Below are 7,865 nucleotides of genomic sequence, written 5' to 3' on the forward strand. Positions count from 1 at the left end.
GCTGTTTCCAAAGAGGAACTTCTCATAAGTAGAACCTGCCTGGGTAACTGCAATTCTGGGCACTATTATAAAACACGTGAATGAGAGCAAATAGCACAGGACACTTTATCCACGTGCCTTTGCTAATTTTGCTCGTGGAGTCAGATTCTGTCTTGTTTAACCTGTCTTCACATTCCACTAACAAGAGGTTACTTTAGGAGTACATCAAGGGAGAACTGGAACACCTCAGATATTCTCTCAGTTGTGACAGAGGAGAATTAGCCGTTGATACCTGTGACATTGTGCTTTCCATTTTAATAGCATGAGATAGAGCCGTTAAACCAGCGGTGATTTTGGCTGAGTAGCTTTAAGCCCCTGGGGGAATTTTTTGCATCAGTTTGTATTTAATAATTTGAATTTCCAAACAAAAGACTCTTGAAATTTTTGTCACAGACGATGTAAGAAAGTGCTGTAACAATGATTTGAGCGTAACCATCTGTGGCAGAACTCCGGCACGCTTTGCAGTTGTAACAACAACTAGTTGTTGCGATCAGCTAGATGGATGTGTCAGGTCTGCAGCGCCTTGTCCGTTAAGGTAACGTTCCTCACTCTTCCTGTGTTCTGAATCTGAAAGAGCAGTAACTGGAAAACCTCAAACTCGCAGTTCATAGCTAAGTTCAGGGTAGTTTTAAGTACACGGTGAATCATCTGCCCCTCCGGGGTAGCTTTTTTAATGCTGTGCCTTGGGCTGTACTGAAAGCAAAATTCTTCATGTTTTCCCATTCTTTTAAGTTAAAAAATATCTGGGTCAAACTAGGCAGGATAATCTAGAGGTAAATGCTCTTTCACTAAATCCGGCTGTGAACCATCTTGATTCAGTGCAATTCTTGCCATTTTGCTAGAAAATGAGTTTGGATTGGTAAGACACAGGCAAAAAAATTACAAAATTTTGAGTGCTGAAGAGCTGCTGTGTGTAAAAATGCCAAAGCTGCAAAAGATGAGAAAGCGGCAATTTCTGAGCAGTTTCCCGGTGAAGGGAATGCTGCTTCCCTCTGCAGAGAGCCCCAGCTCACACACAGTTACTTTAAGCTAGACTAAAGATTGAGAAGATTTCCTCGTTCGACTAAATTCAGTAGAGAATTGGTATTACTTGATGGAATTAGGTTTTCATTTTCAGCTCTAAGAATTTGAAAACAGATGAAGACAGTTGCAGAAAGATTCACTTGTCATTTTTTAGTTTTATTTCTTCAAAATTTGCTGTACAATCCTGCAGATCTTATTTTTTTAATTATAAAAGGTCTATGCAGATGTTAATCAAATCTGTTGGGGAGAGGAGTGGAAAAGAATTCCTTCATTCCTCCTTAGCATAAGGTGGAAACAGCACGTTATATATCCTCAGAAGAAGAAGGACATAATTGAAAATTAGAGTAGCACAAGCCCACACTTAAAATATACAAAGCTGAGACAAGTAATAATCTGATTTAGCATAGTTTTTTTTACAAAGCCACAGTGCTTTAAAAAATTAGAAAAACTTTGTGTATATTGAGATGCTGGAAGGGCGTAGTACTGAATTTGTAAGAATTTCATATTTTCTCTCCAACAAGAATAAGAGCAAAAATCCTGAAAAACTTTTAAACAAACCTGTTAATACACACAGTAGAGGTTAGCTTGCTGTTTTCAAGCATTAGCAACCTCTAAACAGAATCTTAATGGTGGAAGGATCCCTTTAATTTCCACTAGACTCAAGTGTGTGGACATTGTTCGGATGTGTTAAAATTTTATTTTCTGGGAAGGTGGAAAAACCAGTGGAAAGCTGAAGGGTCAAGATGCGGCAGTGTTCCACATTTTGAGTGAGAAGTAGAGCTGTTGCCATAATTTGTACCTCGACATAAACACGTCAGCTGTTGAAAACAGAATGTGCCTGACATTTGCAGAAATAAATTTTTTATGATACTGTATTTTGGAAGTTGGAAATAAACTGGTTTTGTTCAGTTTCTTACATTGGTCTTTTCTTAGTAGTATAAGATGACTTGGCTTAAGAGTCCAGTTGTTTTATCCAAAAAACCACTTTTAATGCAGTTGTTCCCACCACACAAATAACCAGGCTCTGTAAGTGCTCCTCAAACTCTACACCTGGAAATGAAATAGGTATTTGATGGGTGTTTAATACAGTCAAGCGAACAAACCATAATCTTCTAAAACTTCTACACTGGACAGACTGGGTATAGGGGGTTGGTTTGTTTGAGTTGATTTTTTTTTTGGTAAATAAAACTACCTTAATATGACTTTATGTAATTATTTTTCCAATGTCCTCCTTGAAGGGCTTCTACTGGTACATGGTTCTGCATATCAGGTGAACCCTATCCACACCAATACAAAGTGGTGATAACCTGGACAGGATTAATTTTGTCAAAGATGTGATAATTGTCTAAGATTTATATGCTGCTTTGTTTTCATCCAAGTGGATTTCAAAGCACTGTTCTGGTCTATGAACGCTGCAAACTGTAATTTCAGGGATAAGCCTTGAAACCACTCGTATTCCTTATGTTTTTCAGGTAAATGAAGGTTTTTCTAATGGACTTTTGGCGGTCTGGCACAATCAAACTTAGAATGCTCTAGAAAAATCTGTAATGAGTCTGTAAAACTTGTTGTTCTTGAAGACTTGGATTGTTTGGATAATATCAGGCAGTCTGCATACACATTAGCTGTGTTGAGTTTACAGGACGGTGTTTAACCTGTTTATACCTGTTGTCTTCTTTGGGCCTCTATCCACAATTCCTAATTCTGTTTTCTACCACCAGATAAATCAGAGACATTCTGGAGGGTCACTAAGCACATGAGTAGTTGCATTAGTAATTCAGAAGGGAATTTTTGACACAGTTCTCTGTGTCCGACTGACCTAGGCTTCTTGGAGATGTGTTACCCGTCTGTATACTCTGCAGTCCTAATCTCTGCGTCCTCTGCCTTGGAGCTCTGCACATGAGGGACTTTGTGGTCGAAAAAACGGAAAGAAGGTGTTGCTCTAGTTTTTATACCTTCAGTTTAAAACATGAGAACCTCAGGCTGCTTTCCTGATGTTCAGGAACTGTTGGTCAAAATTATTCCACCTTGAGGATATGGAAAGAGATACTTCGATACGAGGGTGTGCGTATGGGTAATACATCTCAGAAAACTTCAGGAAGTAAGCTCTCATTTTTCTTTTTTTATCTTGCATTTAAATATTGTGATTCGATACTGAATTCCAACTCCCTGCCCCGCCCGACACCCCACATAACAAACACTTTTTGAGTTATAGTGAAAAACGTGCGCTACGCACAATATGTGCATTCAACTGCGACTGCTCAGACCTGAATTATTTCTAACAGGTCAAAAGTTAAAGGCTGTGCTGTAGATCAGCTGGAGGAATTTTTTCTTCTGTCTGCTATAAATTACTTTATTTTACTTGCAATCATCTGTTGCTGTTTCTCAGACTCACGATAAACAGAACAATAGTGAATTTATATCATTTATAACAGGATGCAGTTTCATTCTTTATTCTCTTAGAACTGATTTAATAAAGTCTGATTTACCTATGACGTTCCTTTTTATGGGCAGCTGCACTGTTGACAATGATTTCATATTTACGGCAGTCTGTGGAAAAAGCAGAGATTGGTCATATTGTCCTGTCCACAAAAACCAGAGGAAAAGGAAATGTCCTTTCCTCTGTCAGATCCCACCTCGATGATGTTGAAGTGCTTGCCCATACCTCCCTCAATGCTAAAAGCTCAGTTCTTAGTGATTTTGGTATTTTACTGCAATGCAGGTACTTTGGTAAGGCTGCGAGTTTGAAAACATCGAGGTGAAAATACGAAAGATGCTGGGGGGGTGGGGGTGGGTGTTTAGTTGTATATAGCGAGATACAACAGTTTATAACAAACTATTAATACCCATAATAGTAAACACCAGTGCCAGAAGAAATAACATCTGGAGAATTTTCTTTTTATTAATTGATAAAGAATTGATTTCTTATGGCTAGGGAGCTGTATCATTCAAGGCTGGTTTACCACCGAGATCAAACTCCCTTTTTTCCAGACTCTGCTGGTAGGTTCGCAGGCCTCGGCAGGGATGGAAGATGGAGCTGCTGTGAGCGAGCGTATGGAACACCATCCTGCTGGGCAGCTGATGTAGCTGGTGCTCTAACTATTTGCTTGCTACCAGGGTGCAGAAAGGTGTGCTTGGAGAGAGGCAATCTCGTTGGTTATACGAGTCAGGTACATTTATTTCACATAGTCTATAGAATCGGTGTTTTTCTCCATGGGGTAAGTATGCACCTGTGGCTTCACGTAACTGTGAATGCTGTAACAGATGTCTGCTCCTGGAGGAAATTCTTTATTAACCCCTGGACTGTAAATCAACATCAAATTGTTCACATAACTTGCTCTGAATTTCTGTGATAGCCAACCACGTACGCGATGAGATTTTACTCAACCAGAAATATTTGGCTATTGACAATATTTCCTAGGGAATACAACATTTTGTACTGATAGACACGGAACCCGAGATTATATGAAGGACCTAGGAGATTGTTTTTCCCAAATCAAAGGAAAGCAACCTTTGGCAGCTGCATGCCGCCTTTTATTGGAACATTGACCATTGGCAGCAACGGCAGATCAAGAGTTCTTTATTACCTTCGACAGTACACTGAAAATACAGATCAAAACTAAAATGGCTGACTCAATGGCTGAGAAAATTTTATTTCTAACCCAATTACAGAGGATTAAACTTGTCAAAAAGACTGCATGCCTAGTGTAGCAAAAGGGAAAATTAAACACTTGTTTTATTTATAGTATTTAGCATATTTATAGTATAGTGTTTATTTGTTTTTATTTATTTTTTTTTAGATAGTTACCAAACAGCTGTGTTTCAAAGAAAAAAGTTCCCAGAAGAATTTTACGTAGAGGAATCGAGTGCTAAGAATATTTCCACTGCAGCTAGCTACTGCCTGGTGAAAGCAATCCATAGTGCAAGTTGTGGAACAATAATCGTGATACAAAAGTCCTTTCCAGTAACATTTCCTAAGCCTTTTATAAATGCTGTGACCACACCCTTTCTGGTAATGCTTTATATCTCAGATGATTCAACCAATTTCAGTGGGTCTGATTATGAAATCAGATACTAACAATGTGAGTGGGACGTACAGTTGTTTGGTGTGTCGCCAGTCAGATTTTTTTCCTCGGAAGTGCACAGCAGGGGATATAAAGGCCGTAACCAGGTGCTACTATCCTCCTACGATGTGAGGATCGGGTAGGAACTGGATAGGAACCAGGTCCACTTCAGAACAGGTGAGGCGGGTGTCAGCTGAAGACAGTGCAGCGATTCACGTCTTACTCTTGAGCCCTAACGGTGCTTCTTTCCACAGCCTGTAACCGGTCAGTGTATTTGGTTAGAGATACTATTATTGCAGCTTTTGCCACTTTGCAAGAACCTGCGTGTTGGAACAGTTATCAGGGCGCTGTTTTACGCCCCAAATAAGCTCTGTGGCACCCCTGCAACAGGTCATCTGCTGATAGTGGGAACAGAGGGCGGCATAGCAAGAACCGCAGAAGGAGGAGGTACATGGGGGCCAGATGTTAAGCAATGGGTTTTATTTCCCCTACAGCATCCCACAGAGACCTCCTGAAGTGTGAGTTACCTCAGGGCAGCCTTTAGGCAGACTCTGCAGGAGTCCCACAGCACTCCTTGGTACTACTGCTCCTCTGGAAGTGCACTGCTTGATGTGAACCCGGTTTGCAAGAATGACTCCTTTATAATGTGGATGCAAATCAGGAGTGATTTCATTGTTGTCAGTTGCATCATAATTATTTCAAAATAATTAAAAGTCAGAGCAGAATTAGACCTACTTGTCTTTAGCGAAGTCTGATACAGGGGATGTACCCTGAAAGTCATTAGTCATGAACAGAGAGGAAGCCGTCTGCTCTTCCCTGTAGCTTTTGCAAACATGCCAAGGTGTGATTTAGGTGTTAGGAAGGAAACCACCATCTCTTTGCAGAATAGTTGGACAGTGCTCAGCTACTGAGGGTGGAGTGAGTAATAGTTAGGTGAATCAGGGAGGCAGGGCAGGATTTTCATTTCTAAACTTTACCCTCTTTGCTTAGACTGCCTTCAGACCTGAGAAATACAGGTACGTTCACTTGAGGAGTTCTTGCTTGTACCCTTGAGTTGGCTTGTTAAAAACAAACTATTTTTAAAGTATAACTGTCACTATATTTTAAGATAATGTTTTGGACTGAAGTAATAATACGTATAACACTTGTACTTACATTTTGCGTACTCAAAAAAAAGTCATGCCTGTTAAGATTTAAAAATGCTGAACGAACAACAATTGCAAGTTGTGTTACAGAGTTTATCATATTAAAACCCAAGAATTACAAATTAGTAATTACTAATAACTTCTAAATCTTCCTGGACAACATATTTAGTTGATGTGGTTGAGTAGATTCCAGTATAATTATAGAATTTACGTCAACTAATTCTTCATTCCCTGTGTAGATAAGTGGAAATTTTGAGCACACATAAAACAGACTAAAAGTTAAAGGTCTCTAACCAGAGCATTTCTTCCTGTTTCCTGTTAATGAATGCCCAGTTAAGCAGAGCTCTAAAACTCACTTCTTCCTTCACAGGCATAGTAAGTCCGGAATGAAAAATGGACAGGCACTTGCTGCGTATTGCAGCTCGGCTTTTGTAACGGGCACCACTTCAGTGGCACCACCAAAGCAGGGGGTAGGACGTCTGCCTTCTCGTTGTCTTGGCCGAAGATGAAGGCTCAGTGTTTCGGGAATCTATCAAAATTATCAGACCTGAGCAGCCTCAAAGATTTCTCCATGTGCTAGTTGTATTAGTACTGCTGGGAGCCCAGGTTTTGCCCATCACACAATGTCGATTAAAACATAAGTCCCTGTTTGGCTGACTTTGCCGCGGGGGTTGAAAAGTGCCAGGCCCTCATATTCCTATCTGATTTTTGTGAATTGTTACTTCTGGAGGACAAAATACCCGAGTTGTAAAACTACTGTGACATCTTGATGGCTATTTTCCAGTTGAATTGTCCCTGCTTTAAAAAGAGTATTTCACCTTAGGAACCTGTTTCTTTAAATGTGAATTTAATTTTTAGTTTTGATTCCAGAGTGTTTTCATACTGTGTAAAGTGGAGTCTGAGATTTCTTCAGTATCCCAAACTGAAGACATTCAATGCAACTCAAGACATTTACTTGAAAAGAAACAAGGTCTGGTGTTCCTAGGGCTAGTTCTATACCACACTCCAGCCTCCACAATTTGAAGGATTAAATTTCAATGCAAAATGTTAAAGTGGAAAGCCTAACCATAGTTGAAAAACACAATTATTCTGTTTTAAAGTAAAGTATTTCTGGTGTTTCTGGCTTAGACAATGTGGTGAGCTACTTTTCGACTTTTATTACTCTTTTCCATGGGCTATTTTATGTTGGAAATCACGGCTTGGCTTCGCAAACAAAGATTTGGGAAGGGCTTTTCCCACGCTCACTGCAAGCGATGAGTGCACCCTCTGGGTTTGCGTGGTGGATTTTTTAGGTGAGGCTCAGCGTGCGCGGAACTGGCTCCATCCTTTACACCTGAGGTTCATCTGCCAGGGCCCAGCGAGCTTGGACGGTGACAGTGAAGTCCTCAAGTCGTAGGTTTGGTTAGAGTGTCCTTCTCTGAGATGGATGAGCCCTACAGGGCTAAATGAGCTCCATCTGCCCGGGTCTGAGGTTAGAGTTGTCCTTCTCCTAGGATGGCTGCCCGAAGGCTAGTGAGCCCATCCTGCCCGTGGACACACTGTGTCTGACCCTTCAGCTGAGACCTGTCTGGCCTGGGAGACCCCACCGGAGGCACAT

This window comes from Buceros rhinoceros, unplaced genomic scaffold, assembly GCF_000710305.1.
Source record: "Buceros rhinoceros silvestris isolate BGI_N320 unplaced genomic scaffold, ASM71030v1 scaffold17115, whole genome shotgun sequence".
Taxonomy (NCBI): Eukaryota; Metazoa; Chordata; class Aves; order Bucerotiformes; family Bucerotidae; genus Buceros; species Buceros rhinoceros.